This window comes from Triticum urartu, chromosome 5A, assembly GCF_056163025.1.
Source record: "Triticum urartu cultivar PI428250 chromosome 5A, HENAU_Tu73, whole genome shotgun sequence".
NCBI classification, from domain to species: domain Eukaryota; kingdom Viridiplantae; phylum Streptophyta; class Magnoliopsida; order Poales; family Poaceae; genus Triticum; species Triticum urartu.
Genome location: NC_141877.1, coordinates 563,759,922 through 563,774,930, shown reverse-complemented (window position 1 = coordinate 563,774,930; position 15,009 = coordinate 563,759,922).

The following is a 15,009-nucleotide window of genomic DNA, read 5'->3' as shown; positions in this document are numbered from 1 at the left end:
CAAGCACCCGGTGAACTTCTGGATGTCTCGAAGCTTGGTGGGAATCACCATCCTCTCAATGGCCTTGATCTTCACAGGGTTGCATTCGATGCCGCGTTCGGAGACCAGGAAGCCTAGGAGCTGGCCCGCTGGCACTCCGAACACGCATTTCTCGGGGTTGAGCTTGATCTAGAACCGGCGCAGGTTCTCAAATGTTTCCTTGAGGTCTTCCAGCAAGGTGCCGCGCTTCTCCGTCTTCACCACAATGTCGTCTACGTAGACGTGGGCGTTTCTGCCGAGCTGCTTGAGGAGGCACTTCTGCATGCAACGCTGAAAAGTGGCACCAGCATTTCTTAAGCCGAATGTCATAGTCAGGTAGCAGAAGGCTCCAATGGCGTGATGAAGGCGGTCTTCAGGCGGTCTGCCGGATCTAACTTTATCTAGTGGTATCCTGAGTAAGCATCCAAGAAACTCAACAGCTCGCATCCAGCCGTGGAGTCTATCACTTGATCAATCCTCGGCAGGGCAAAGGGATCTTTGGGGCAGGCCTTGTTGAGGCTCGTGTAGTCTATGCACATGCGCCCCTTGTTGTTCTTCTTTAGCATGAGGACCGGGTTGGCGAGCCACTCTAGAAAGAAAACTTCCATAATGAAGCCGGCTGCCAGAAGCCGGGCTATCTCTTCTCCTACAATCCTTATTTTCTCCTCTGACAGTCGGCAGAGGGGTTGTTTGACTGGTTTTGCGTCTTCTCGGACGTGTAGCTTGTGCTCGGCGAATTCCTTCAGAACACCCAGCATGTCCTTGGGGGACCATGCGAAGATGTCCCGATTCTCACGGAGGAAATCGGCGAGCTCGCCTTCCTATTTGCTGTTTAGGTTTGCCCCGATGACGGCAAACCTCTCTGGGTGCTCGGGGTCAAGAGGTATCTTCTTCGTCTCCTTGGCCGGCTGGAAAGATCCTTGGGCATCATACTCCTTGGGATCGGGGGACAAGGCCGACTGTTTGCCGGCCATGGCCACGACTCAGTCCAACATCTTCTTTTCCTCGGCAATCACAAGGGACTCGGCCAGCCGGCTGCTGGCTGCTGCGCACTCGGAAGATTTCTTGTAATCGCCGGCTATGGTGATGATGCCTTTGGTGCTCGGCATCTTCATCTTGAGGTAAGCATAGTGGGGAACAGCCATGAATCTGGCCAAGGCAGGTCGGCCAAGAAATGCATGGTAGGGGCTCTCCAGGTCCACCACTTCAAACCAGATTGCTTCCCGGCGGAAATGCTCCTTGTCCCCAAAGAGTACATCAATCTTGATCTTGCCAATGGGGGCACAGGACAGGCCGGGTACGATGCCATGGAACACAGTCCGAGTAGGCATGAGTTGCTTCGTCTTGACGTTTAGCTTCTCCAGGGTGTCACGGTACAGGATGTTGATGCTGCTCCCGCCGTCTATCAGCACGCGGGAGAAACGGGCGGCGCATCTATCCGTTGCAAGGGTGACATCCAAAACCAACGCATAAGAGCCGGGAGATGGCATCACCTCTGGGTGGTCGGCCCGGCTCGAGCTGATAGGTTTTTCTGACCAGTCCATGAGCTCGGCGGGGTTGGCAGCGACCATGCTGACTTCCTGGTGCTCTCGGCGTCTGCCACGTCGGTCTTCGGGATGGCTTGTAAAGACGACATAGGCGGCATGCTCGTCGGAGAACTCATCGTGCACGGCTCCGACTGCAAGCCGAGTGGTCGGTGGCTGCGGAGCTGGAGGCGGCGGACCGGCAGGCGGAGGCGGCGCGAGCCCTTCGCCTTTGGAGATTCGGGTGAGCCAGTGGCACTTCCGGGTTGTGTGGTTGGACGGCTTCGCGCCGCTGTGGAACTTGCATGGGGCGTCGAGAGTTTGCTCGTAGGAGAAGGCCGGCTGCCAAGCCGGCTTGCTGCCCCTCTGCTTCTTGTGTGCGGGCCGCCTTCGGGCTGCTCGTCTTCGACTGTGGCCACCTGCCGACTGGTGGAGGGCAGCACGGGGCCCTTGCGCTTGTGGTCGTTCTGGTGTGGGTGTCGGCCGGAGTCCCCAGCCGGCGTCTTGGGCGCCGGGTTGAGTACTTTCCCGGACGCGTCTACCCGGAGTTCGGTCTTCATTGAGGAGTCGGCGGTGGCGTACTTGTACGCTATGACCAGAAGCTCGTCGAGGGTAGTCGGCTCATCGCAGAGGAGCTTGTGCTTGAGGAGGGTGCCTTCTCGGCACCCGGCAGTGAAGTATTCTATGGCTTGCACCTCGTGCACCCCTTCGCAAGAGTTGCGGAGCTCGGCCCAATGCGTGAGGTAGTCACGAGTGGACTCGGCGGGGCCCTTTACACACAAGGAGAGCTGTCTGGGCTTGGGAGCCCGCTTGTAGGTGCTGGTGAAGTTGCGGACAAAGGCTTCTGTGAAGTCCAGCCAGCTGTTGATGCTGTATGGCTTGAGGCTGTTGAGCCAGGTCCGTGCCGTGCCTTGCAGCATGAGGGGCACGTACTTCACGGCAATGCGCCTGTTGTCGTTTGCTATACTAACCGCCGTGGAGTAGTCGATCAACCAATCTTCCGGCTTCACGGAGCCGTTGTACTTGGGCGTGTCTCTTGGGAGCGAGAACCCTTTGGGGAAAGGCTCGTCGCGGATGCGGGGGCCAAAGCAAGGTGGGCCGACATCATCTTCTTCTTCCAGCGCCAGGGATCGCACTAGGCGGTCGATCCGATGGCGGGCGTCGTTCTCGCCGACTCCTTTGCAGCGACCTAGTCGGCCGCTGAGAGTCGGATGCGCAACAGGCAGTGGGGTGGGATGTCTCTCCCCACGGGGCAGAGGCGGAGGCGGGTTGCCCCGCCACTCCACGGCCCGGGGATGGCCTTCTGCGTCTCGCTCGATGGAGATTCGGGTTCGGCTTCGGCTGGCAGCTGGCTCTTTCTCGTGCCGCGCGCGGGTTTTACCCATAGTCGGCGTCCGAGACGTCGCGCCATGATCTCGGCGCGGGGGAGAGCTTTCCGCGCGGGCGTCGGCTTCGTGCCGCTGCGCGGCCGCATCGATTAGCTATTGGATGCGTCTGGTCATGTGGGGGAGTTCTTCGGCCCCCAATCCGTCTAGCTCGTCTACGACCGCCTGGGCGGCGCGCAGGTTCTCGAGTGGAGTGGCGTAGACTGGGCGGTCGACTCCTAGCGTGTCGGCAACAACAGCGCCACGCTGTCTGACAACGCCGGCCCGGCTGGGCCCGCCTGGGGGCGGCGTGCCAAAGGCGGCGCGGTCGGCTTCGTGCCGGTGGGCCTTAGTGAGGCGTCTCATGGAAGCCAACTTCCGGCCCTCCGCGAGGAGGGCGAGGCGGCGAGCCTCCAGTGCTTCGGCGTCGGCATAGGCCGGGAGGGGGATGGACAAGTCGTGGACTGCCGCATGCGGGGCGTCGTGGGCGCTCTCGCCAGAAGCGCCGCCGTGGCCAATGACCATCACCTTGGTGGTGACAGCGTCGCGGCCATCGGCCCAGGGAAGCGGGTCGTTGTAGATCGTGACATCGGTGGGGAAAGTGTCGAGCGAAGCCGTGTCGGAGTCGACAGGCATCGGATCGGTGGAGCCAACAGACTCCAAGTCCACAGTAGGCTCGCCGGAGATGTGGAGCTAGCCGAGGAGATCGGCGAGGCCGCTCGCTGCGCAGGCGTTGGTGACGCCTTGCAGCGCGTCGTGGCAAGCGCCGTCGGGCGTGCCGGGCTGGCTACGCTCGCTGGGGAGGAAGAGGGTTCCCGTCCAGAACAGGTCTCCGGACGATGGTGCACCTGGCCCCAAGGTGGGCGCCAAATGTCGGGTGGTAGGTGCGACATATGCCAACGGGTGGCTTATCATTGTGGGTGCCAGTAAGACGTCGCCGGTGCCTGGAAGTGGGATGAGGCGAAGACATGCACGCCGACGAATCTTACCCAGCTTCGGGGCTCTTCGTGGAGATAACACCCCTACTGCTGCTCTGCGGGGTCTCCGCATGATCACTAGATGAACAAGTAGCTACACGATGCTCCTTGAGCTGTTTTGTGAGAAGAAGAAGAGCACGACTAGCCCTTCTCCCCTCTCTATGTGGTGTCTAGAACTAGCTTGGATCCACCCTTTGCATGGGTGCCCCGGGGGGTTTATATAGGCCTACCCCCCGGGGGTACAATGGTAATCCGGCTGGGCATGGGGCCCAGCCGTCTGTGTCTACACTCGCCGGCTTCTGCGCCGGCTGCTGGGGCCCGCCTGCTGCTGGGGCCCGCCGGCTGGTGGGTCCCGCTGGCTGCCGGCTCCTTTGTCGACAGGCAGGCCCCACTGTCATGGACCTTGTCGGTGGCTGGTTACTGTTACTCAATCCTGGTGATGAGAGCTTCGCCGAGGTGGGCGTGGCTACAGTGCCGCCATCCGGCGGGTGATCGCTGTAGCCTTACCGCGTCTTGTCTCCTTAATGGGGCGTCTCCTTCGAGGGAGGTGGCAAGCCGGCTGTGGGGAGCTGGCTCTGTCTTGGGCCGACTGGGGGAGGCCTGGCCGCCTTCGGGTGTCTCTCTGCCCGAAGAGGCCCATCGCCCGTGGGCCGTGCTGGCAGCCCGTCGTGGATGACATCAGGGTCAACATGGCAATAGTTCCGCGCTGGACGGGTCATGGCCACCCGTACGGCGCACTGTGCCAGGCGTGCTCCGGGATTCGGGGGTGGCAGCTTTTACTGTAGCCATGCCCTGTCACATCGCCGTTATGTGGATGCAGACTTCGAGGGTACGATCTTGACCGCTTTGTGGGAGCCGGCTTCTTGGAGTCGGCCTTCTCGCGGCCGGCTTCTTGGAGCCGGCCCTCCCATGGCTTTCTTCATGAGGGCTAAAGTCGGGCCGCCTTCCGATAGTCGGTCTGGGAGACAGCCGGCGAGGGGAAGGCGGCCCCACGTCTTGGGTTCTTGAGGGCCGGAACGGCTCGTAATTTTTTCAGAAGGCCAGGGGGAGCCGGCTAGGCTACCCGTGTTCATTTACTCCGACATGTGTTGTCCTCTAATTCAGGATAGATGGGTAGATGCTCCTTGTCCAAGATGTACTTGCCTTTACCCATATTTGAGTTGATGAGCTCTTGGATGTGTGGGGCATATCCACAACTTCTCTTCTGATCAGTTGCAGTCCTCTTGATTGTTTCCACAATCAGGCTCATAACCTTGAACTTTTGTGGGACATCAAATATGTGCAGCAAGTTGATAGCATGTCCTCTGATCATCTTGTGATCACCTGACTTGGGTAGAAGTGTGTGCCTCAGAATCCAATTGATTGTTGGCAGACTAGACAACAAATAGTGTACAGATCCAAACTTATGTGTGTCCAAAGCAGCATCAGGGATCTCTTTGTACATATTGGCCATAGAGTTGTGGTCTTTCTTCTTCTTGGCATAGACATCCAAGTCATTCTCATGTTCCTCAGGAGCATTTATGAGTTTGGCCCATTCTTCAACTGTAGACTGGTACCTAGTACCCTCAGACATCCACACAATCCTTCCATCTGGATAGAAGTGTGCAGTGGAGTAAAATTGCATAATGAGCTCATCATTCCACTTAGTGAACTTTTGAGCCACAAACTCATCAACTCCACATGCCTTGAAGCTGTCAAGCACGCTAGGGAAGTGATCCTCATTTTCTTTAATGAATTTCCAATCAACCCATCTCATGTCACACACTATGGGCTTCTTGTCAAGCAAAACAGTCTCATAGAAGTCCTGCTGTTCCTTAGTGTGGAATATGTAGTCCACAACAGTCCTTCTCCTGGTGGCATATGGATCCGAATCTCTCTATAGCCTCAATCCTGAATCTGCAACTAGGTGTGCATCATTGCGATCAGGGATCTTGGGTTTCAGCTTCCTCAAAACAACAGAATCATCTTCCTCTTCTTCAGCAGCTTGAGGCACTGGGGCCTTGTTCTTCTCCTCAGCAGGGATGTTCCTGGTGCTCCTCTTGGGTTTTGGCTTTGGAGCTGGAGCAGCAGCCTTGGGAGCAGTTTTGGGCTTAGATGGAGCAGCCCCTGCCTTAATTGCATCTCTCATAAGCTTTTGAGCTTTGGGTGCTGGTGCTGCATCCTCTTCCTCTTCCTCTTCTTCAGAATCTCTCATCATTGATACGAATAACTCTGGCAATGGTCTTCTTGACCCTTTCTTTCCTCTTCTTACCATCTCCAGTTTCCTTGGGTTCAAGAGTGAACTCCATTGTTTCTCCTGTGGCAACTTTTCTTGGCTTAGACATGGGCTGTCTTCTTGCTGATATCTTAGTTTTCAGACCTGGCTTAGTTGCAGCAGCTGAGCCATACTCTTTCTTCAGCACTTTCTTCTTTGAAGTGGCTTCATCTTCAACATCCACATAATCTTCATCTTCAGAGTCAGAAGTCCCCTTCTTCCTTGTTCTAGTAGCAGCCTTTGGCAGATTTCTTGGAGTGCTCCTACTGCCTTCATCATAGCCGCTAGAGGGACTAGTGCCCTCACTTAACTGAACCTGTTCCTCTGACTTGTTCTGGCTGTCACTTTGGTCAGACATCTTGCAAGTACACTGTCAACAGACCCTATGAATAGGTTATATATGAGGTAGAGTAGATGAGCATCACAAAGTACAAGAGTTTTTGCAAAACAGATGACTTAAAAACCTAGTTTTAGTTCTTCACAGAAAGCATTTCGGATCTACCAATTTGTAAACTCGGTGATACCGAAGCAACTTTTGGAACCTGAACTAGTGAACTCGGTCAGACCGAGACATAATTCGGTGGTACCGAGACTGCTAGGGTTTCATAGAGAATCGAACTCGGTCACACCGATTTGCAATTTTCGATCGGACCGAAAATGCGTGTGCTCTGGCCTAAGCCAAAATCGGTGAGACCAATTTCTACAACTCGGTCGGTCCGAGATGAATTCGGCGGAGACCTAACCCTAAATTTTCAAATCAAAACTAATCTACGGGACATTTTTGCTGGACAGGATGATTTCAATCATGGCAAGAAACATGGCAAAGCAATGTGCTAAGAATCGGAGTGAAAGATTAGCACAATGATCAAGTCCGTACCCTAGAGCGGCGACGAACTTGCTACGGCGGCAACGGCGGAGAAGATTTCGGTTGACGGCGGCGTAGACCAGCGGCGGGAGGTCCCTGGCGACGAGAGGACGATCCGGAGACCAGAGGAGGTAGGGTAGGTTACGCGCGGGTGAAGGGGTTCGGAAAAATTTCCAAATTTTGACCCAGCGGTAAATATAACCTGACCCTGTCGGTGTGACCGAGTGGAACGACTCGGTGGCACCGAGATGCAAAACTGCAAGCAGTTACTGCAACTCGGTGTGACCGAAAAATTCTAATCGGTTGCACCGAGATTGAAAACCCTAGATCAACTTGGTGACTCGGTAGGACCGAAAAGTATGAATCGGTCAGACCGAGATGCACACAGACGTTTTGGAGGTTTAAGTCTATGACGAATCGGGATCTCCAAGTGCTCCTCACATAGAGTGGTTTGAATCTGACTTGATCAAACTTTTTGATGTAGCATGAATAGAGTTTGAGACGAGAAAAGCATATATATCTAGAGGGTGTTCTTAGGCATTCTTGTCCATCCATTTGGCAAAAAGAGAAAGAGCCAAACAATCAAAGCAACAAATGGATGTCCTCGAATGAGTAAAATATGCAACCAACATGCTCACACAATAAAGTGGCAAATAAAATATGTGACAAAGCATGCACAAACATTCTAGCATCTATTAGGCAATTGGTGATGACTAGGTCATCTATATATGAGTATATTGACTTAGGAGTCAAATGAGAACATTTGATCATAGGTCATACTCATCGTTTAAGCACAAGTGGGGTTACCACTTTTACATAAAGCATTGTTGTGTTCACACCATTAGAGTTGCTTTAGCTCATGGATTTGAGTAAAGCTCCCCCTAGATGTGATATCCCCCCTAAAGGGAATGAACTAACCTGGGGTTTTGTCGATGATGACTTCATGTAGGTGTTGAAGATGTAGATGCTCAATGTTGATGTAGATCATTTGGAGGAATCCTTTGGAGTGAGTTGCACTTTCAATACCTACACGGGTTAGTCCCACAAGGAACAAACAAGGATATCCATAGACATAGAGTGACGCATACACAAGATGATGTCCATGAAATCATTAGGTTACCTTGTCCCTTGTCTTACCAACAAGAGGGTTTGTGACTCCTTGAACTAGTGCAAGATATGGAAGTTGTTTGCACTTGCCCTTGCCAGAATGATAAGAGTGAAGTATGTTGGCGGAGTCACCCTCAAGAACTCTCTAGTTCTTCTTCTTCTTCTGGATCCACACCATCTTGATGGGAACCCTTGGAGTCGTAGTTGTACTTGATGAAGTGGAACTTGATGTAGTCTTGGGAACCCACTTGACCAAGGCCTTAGGTGCTTCTTCAAATGCATCAATTTCCTCTTGAAGCTTGTCCTTGCCTTTTTGCTTGTGGTCTTGTGGTGGAAGATCATATTGAGCTTGTGTTCCTTTGAAAGAAGTAGGATCATACTTCTCTTGTTGAGGAACAAACTTCGTCTTGGGGTATTTATCTTCTTCCCACTCAAATCCATTGGCATTGAACTTTCGTTCAAAACCAACACCTTGATTCTTCCGGTGTCTTCCTTTCTTGCGCACAATTTCCTCAAATTGCTTACTTCCGGCAAGACTCTTGTAAACACCTTTCTCTATGATTCCCTTCAATAAGCTATTTTCTTGCTCAAGTGTAACTTGGCTAAGAGAATCATTAGTGGAATCAAGAGAACTACTAGAAGCATCAACATTGGATTTAGCATGATTGTTGTTACTACTAGATGAAGAATCTTTCTTGTTCTTGTTGCTAGTTTTAACTTGTGGCATGTAAGTAGACAAGAGTAAGCGCTCGGCAATGTAAGAAGAACTTTTCTTGCGAAGATCATCATTGATTGCCTTTAAAAACTCATGCTCTTGCTCAAGGTTGAGCTTTTCAAAGCGTAGCTTATCATGAATCTTTAAAAGTTCTCGATGATTTTCCAAGGTAGTTTCATGAGCTAACTTAAGAGTGTTTAGTTCTTGAGTTAGACGCTTGTCTGTGTCAAAACCGGTGGATCTCGGGTAGGGGGTCCCGAACTGTGCGTCTCGGCCGGATGGTAACAGGAGGCCAGGGACACGAAGTTTTACCCAGGTTCGGGCCCTCTCGATGGAGGTAAAACCCTACGTCCTGCTTGATTAGTATTGATGGTATGGGTATTACAAGAGTTGATCTACCACGAGATCAGAGAGGCTAAACCATAGAAGCTAGCCTATGGTATGATTGTTGAAGTGTATGTTGTCCTATGGACTAAAACCCTCCGGTTTATATAGACACCGAATAGGGTTAGGGTTACATAGAGTCGGTTACAATGGTAGGAGATCTGAACATCCGTATCGCCAAGCTTGCCTTCCACACCAAGGAAAGTCCCTTCCGGACACGGGACAAAGTCTTCAATCTTGTATCTTCATAGTCCAGGAGTCCGGCTTGAAGGTATAGTTCGTCTATCCGAACACCCCCTAATCCAGGACTTCCTCAGTAGCCCCTGAACCAGGCTTCAATGACGACAAGTCCGACGCGCAAATTGTCTTCGGCATTGCAAGGCGGGTTCCTCCTCCAAATACTTCATAGAAGATCTTGAACACAAAGATAGTGTCCGGCTCTTAGCGCGTTATGCGAGGCAGTTTCCTTGGCACGTCTTGTCAAAGCAGAGATCGTGTCCCCTCATTTCGGGATTCTCATCAATACGGGCGTGGGTAACCCAACCACACCTTTGATTACGGCACTTGGAGATAAGCAAGTTTTACCAGGCTGGTGGGGACACATAATCGCGTCCACCCATATAAGGGGATAAGGATCCACCTTTTTACCCACGCCTTCTTCCTCCTCTGCCTATCCATTCTTGTGCACTCGAGCTCCAGCGCCCAAGTCCGCACTACCACCTCAACCCTCTCCAGTCATGTCCGGAGTGGGAGGCAAGTAGATGGTCTCCTCCGTCACGGAGGGACACATCAAAAAGTTGAGGAAGGCCGGATATCTGGCCAGTGACATCGCGCACCGACTCCCCGAGAAGGGGCAGCTCATCCCCACTCCTAGGCCCCATGAGAGGGTGGTATTTCTCCCCCATTTCCTCCGCGGACTGGGCTTCCCTCTGCATCCATTTTTCCGGGAGCTCATGTTCTACTACGGCCTGGATTTCCATGATCTGGCCCCGAACTTCGTCCTCAACATCTCGGCGTTTATCGTCGTGTGCGAGGCTTTCCTCCGCATCTGCCCTCATTTCGGCTTATGGCTAAAGACCTTCAACGTCAAGCCGAAGGTGGTGCGCGGCAGCCAGGCGGAGTGCGGCGGTGCCATGGTTGGCAAGATGGCCAACGTCTTGTGGCTCGAGGGCTCCTTTGTGGAGACCCTGAAGGGGTGGCAATCGGGATGGTTTTACATCACCGAGCCATGCCACCTCGAATGGGTTGCAGCCCCCGAGTTTCGGTCCGGACCCCCTACGCGGCTCACCTCCTGGAAGGAGACCGGCCTGTCGTGGGGTAAAAAAGGAGAGCTGACCGGACTCCAAACATGCATCCAAACCCTGGTGGACAAGAAGCTCAAGCTTGTCAACGTAGTCCAGGTTATGCTCGTCCGCCTGATCCTCCCGTGTCAACGACGGGCCTTCAACCTGTGGGAGTTCGACTCGGCGCAGCATCAAACTCTAAACAGGCTCTTCGACACGACGTACGAAGATGCCTGGAGGGTGCTTTTCAAGGGCGCCGAGGCTCCCGCATCTGCCGCCGAGGATCGCGGATTCAGTACTCAGCATCATGCTCATGCGGTAAGCCGTTTTTGTCCTTTTACAGGGTATCAGTTTTTCATGGTTTGACTCTATGCGGAATCTGAGTTCCCTTATCTTTGATAGGATTGGGTGGCGACGTCCGGACAGATGAACTGTCCGGCTCCTCTGCCCGAAGGCCCAGCGGACGCTCGCTTGGCGAAGCTGCTGGTTCCGGCGCCCTATGTGGTGCCGGAGAAGAAGGCCACGAAAAGGGCCACGGGGACTCGAAAGAGTGCCCGGCGTCAAGAGGTTTCAGGTTCGTCATCCGACGGTCCTGAAGCGCCTTCCTCTCGTGAAGACGAGGAGGAATAAGAAGAGACCTCTCCCCCTCCAGCGGGAGGAGAGAAGAAAAGGAAGGCCGCCCTCCCCGAGGAGGCTGGAGGGTCCAAGAAGGGGAAAACCCTTCCTCCGGACTGCTCCACCGACGCCGACGATGACGAAGAGGAGTGGCAGCCCAGGGCCAAGCCCCTGGCGAAATCGTAAGTGTCCGGATACCGGGGTAATTCATAGTATTCGTTTTTCGCACAGCTTTTCCTTATGTCGAATATGTTTGTGCAGCCCACCCAAGGACCGGCTTGACGCATCGTCGAGCGGCTCGCTGGACCCGTCGGAGGTGAACTTGCTTCCGACGGCTTCATCCCCCCGCCCTGCAGATGACACCGAAGTGTTGTCCCAACAGGTTCCAAGCTGGGAGGAGGTGGTCCTGGGGGCGCCGCAAGGCAACCTCCCGGACTCCAGGAGTAAAGGGGATGAAACCCCCCATGGCTCCAAGTCTGGCTGAAGGCCGGACACAGCTCCGGAATCTTCAAGGGTTCCAGAGTCCGGCGGGCGACCTCCTTCCAAGAGGAACAAGCCTATCTTGCCGGTGACCTCCGCCCAACTGGAGGCGCCGGACAATATGTTGGAGGCACTCCAAGGTGCCTCCATCAACGAGGGGCACCGCACTATTATGAGTGCGGTGATCCAGAAGGTTCAGTCCGCCAAAAGCGGACTGACTGAAGCTTGTACAAGCCTTTTAACAGGCTTTAAGGTAAGTAAAGAATGTTCAAATAATGTTACCGCATAGACAGTAGCCCCTGATGCTCTGTTGGGCGTTCAGGAAGAAAAGCCGAATAGAGGATCAAAGAATTCGCAGGAGTCTAACAAAAGGAGTCAATATGCGTATGCAGGCTTCTCTGCTAGCGTCCGCCGCACTGACTGCGGAAGTGGACGTGCTGAAGCAGAGTCTCGAGAAGGCCGAGCAAGAGCTCGGGCGTGCCAAGAAGCAGCTCGAGGAGAAGGAAGGTAAGAAATACCCTGTTTGGATATGTATATAAAAAAGGTGCAATTGCAAAAAATGACAGGATTGACATGTCTATTGTAGGGGCCACGTCTGAGGTGGCGACCCTTAAGCAAGCACTGCTCGAGTCCGAGAAGAGTGCGGCCGTGGAGCGCACCGAGCGGGAGAGGTATGAGGCTGAGGTTGGCAAGGTGCGGGAAGAGCTCCAGGTTCTCATGAAGAAACATGAGAGTTTGGAGCTTGACTCGAAGACGTGAGCGTCCGAGCTCGCGGCAGCTATAGAAAATGCCAAGTCTGCCAAGGCCGAGTCCTAGAAGACCCTCCAGGAGTTGGATGAGGTGAAGAAGATTGTGGCGGGTAAGGCATTCTTTATGCAAAGCAAACACATAAACGTGAGTTACCTGTTACTTACCCGAATCCGGAGCTCTCCAGGAGCGTTCACAGATCTTCCCCGGAGTGTATCCGATGCCGCCACATTCTATCGAGCCGAGGAGGGCAGCTCGACGGAGAAGGTGTTCTGGTCTCAGTACGCTGAGGCCGGACACCCCGTGCCCCTGAGCGACCAGCTGAAGCAACTGGTCGAGCTCCACAAGGCGGCCGAACAGGCCATGAAAGGCCTCCTAGTTCGGCCGTGGCCTAGAGAGGCTCCGCCTGGGAGCTATTTCGGGCTGGTGCGGTGGCTGGTGGAGGCCTGTCCGAGGCTTGAAGACATCAAGCGCTCCGTCTGCATTGAAGGTGCCCGTAGGGCCCTTGCCCGTGCCAAGGTGCACTGGGGCAAGCTGGATGCGGAGAAGCTTGTGAAGGACGGGCCACCTCCGGGGAAAGAGCATCGCAAGCCCGAGAATTATTATAAGGATGTTTTGAAGGGTGCCCGTCTTGTTGCGGATGAATGTACCAAGGATGTATTTTTTGAGTAAAACCCGCTCGTGTTATCCTGTGCGCTGAAAACTTGTTCATATGCGCTAAGCAATGCTGCTTGAATTTAAAATATTACCTTCTGTGCGGTTGTTTATCAATACTGAGAGATGGCGAGTCGTCGGCTTCTGCCCCCATGCTGCTAGTGCTGGGGTGTTCGGGGATAAACCTGGGCGCTCTTTTTCCCATATTTGGGTCCTTCGAGGGAGGCGCTCAGCCCAACGAACGAGGCAATCGGACTATAATGCGTGAACACTCTCACTTAGCCATAGAATTCTATAATTTTAAATTTTGGCGAAGCCCCTAGTATTCGGAAGACCGATTTCGGGGCGCTATCCACGCCTTGGCCGGACAGAGCCGGCTCTTCGCCTGAAGCGGCATAAGTCTTTAGGGACTCGGAAAAACCTCTCGAACAGCGACCAACTCTCGCTTCATCATGACAGTCAGTTTTAGCTTTCTCCACTGAGGTGCTCGGCCCAGCTCAACTGGGGCACAATCGCAGTGGTTCTCCTAGTGCTACCTTAGCCGATATAGCGGAACGTAAGGCACCAAAACATAGGAGCCGGGCAAACCCAACTATTGACCCAAGACATGATTCGGAGCCGATGCATATAATGCTATAAGTTCGGGGTGCCGCACTTGTTAAAGTGTTTGGACTTCTCACACCATGTTGAGGGGTACTGAAGCCCCTGGCGTATTTTGGCCATACCAAAGTGTACGGGTGCAACATGTCATTAAGGAACATATATATATATATATATATATTAAAAAAAAGGGTAATGCAAAAAATGGACAAAAGCTATGCATTGTTCACTGAAATAGCTGCGATCAAAGCAGAACGATACAAGTGATGTGATAAACGAAAAGTTGGACTATTTAACATGTTTGCTTCAGGGGCAAGATGCGGGATAATATGCGAAATAGGTATACTGCTCGTCATAGAGACCACCTGGGATTTCCGTAATGCGGCATGGCTTGTCTGCTTCCCTGGTCCTTGCATCGTTTGTGCGGCAATTGAACTGCCGAACAAGCCTTCCGAAGAGTAGAGCCCTGGAAGTAAGAGAAAAGTATAAAAAAGGTCGGCAGCCCCTGGTGCGGTTTAAGCCGTGTTTTGGGCGCGCCGTGATGGTGCCCCTCCCCCTATGCCCATGGTATTTCTAGGGCGTAGTTATGTATGCGAAGTACTGGCATCGCCTTTTTGCGGGGGTTGGGGTTGGGGCCGCATTGCTACGCCTGCTCGGAACGTGCCAGGTGGTCTTGTTGTAGGTTACTCCAGGCGCGCTTGACTTTGTCCGGACGTTTAATGGCCGGACTGGAGAACTGCCTGGAGAGGCTGCTTTGTACTTCCGCTGCAAGGGCCACTGTGTGCTCCTCCGTTCGGAGGGAGCGTTCGGTGTTTCCATTGACCGTAATTACTCCTCGAGGGCCTGGCATCTTGAGCTTAAGGTATGCATAGTGCGGGACCGCATTGAACTTGGGAAATGCGGTTCGCCCGAGCAGTGCATGGTAGCCACTGCAGAACGGGACTATGTCGAAGATTAACTCCTCGCTTCGGAAATTATCCGGAGATCCGAAGACCACTTCAAGTGTGACTAAGCCTGTGCAGCTGGCCTCTACACCTGGTATTACGCCTTTAAAGGTTGTTTTGATGGGCTTAATCCTCGAGGGATCTATGCCCATTTTCCGCACTGTATCCTGGTAAAGCAGGTTCAGGCTACTGCCGCCGTCCATAAGGACTCTAGTGAGATGAAATCCGTCAATAATTGGGTCGAGAACCTATGCGGCGAATCCACCATGACGGATGCTAGTGGGATGGTCTCTTCGATCAAAGGTGATCGGGCAGGAGGACCATGGGTTGAACTTTGGGGCGACTAGCTCTACCGCGTATACGTCCCTTAACGCGTGCTTCCGCTCCCTTTTGGGGACGTGGGTGGCGTATATCATGTTCACCGTCCGCACTTGTGGGGGAAAACCCTTCTGTCCATTGTTGTTCGGTGGCCGGGGCTC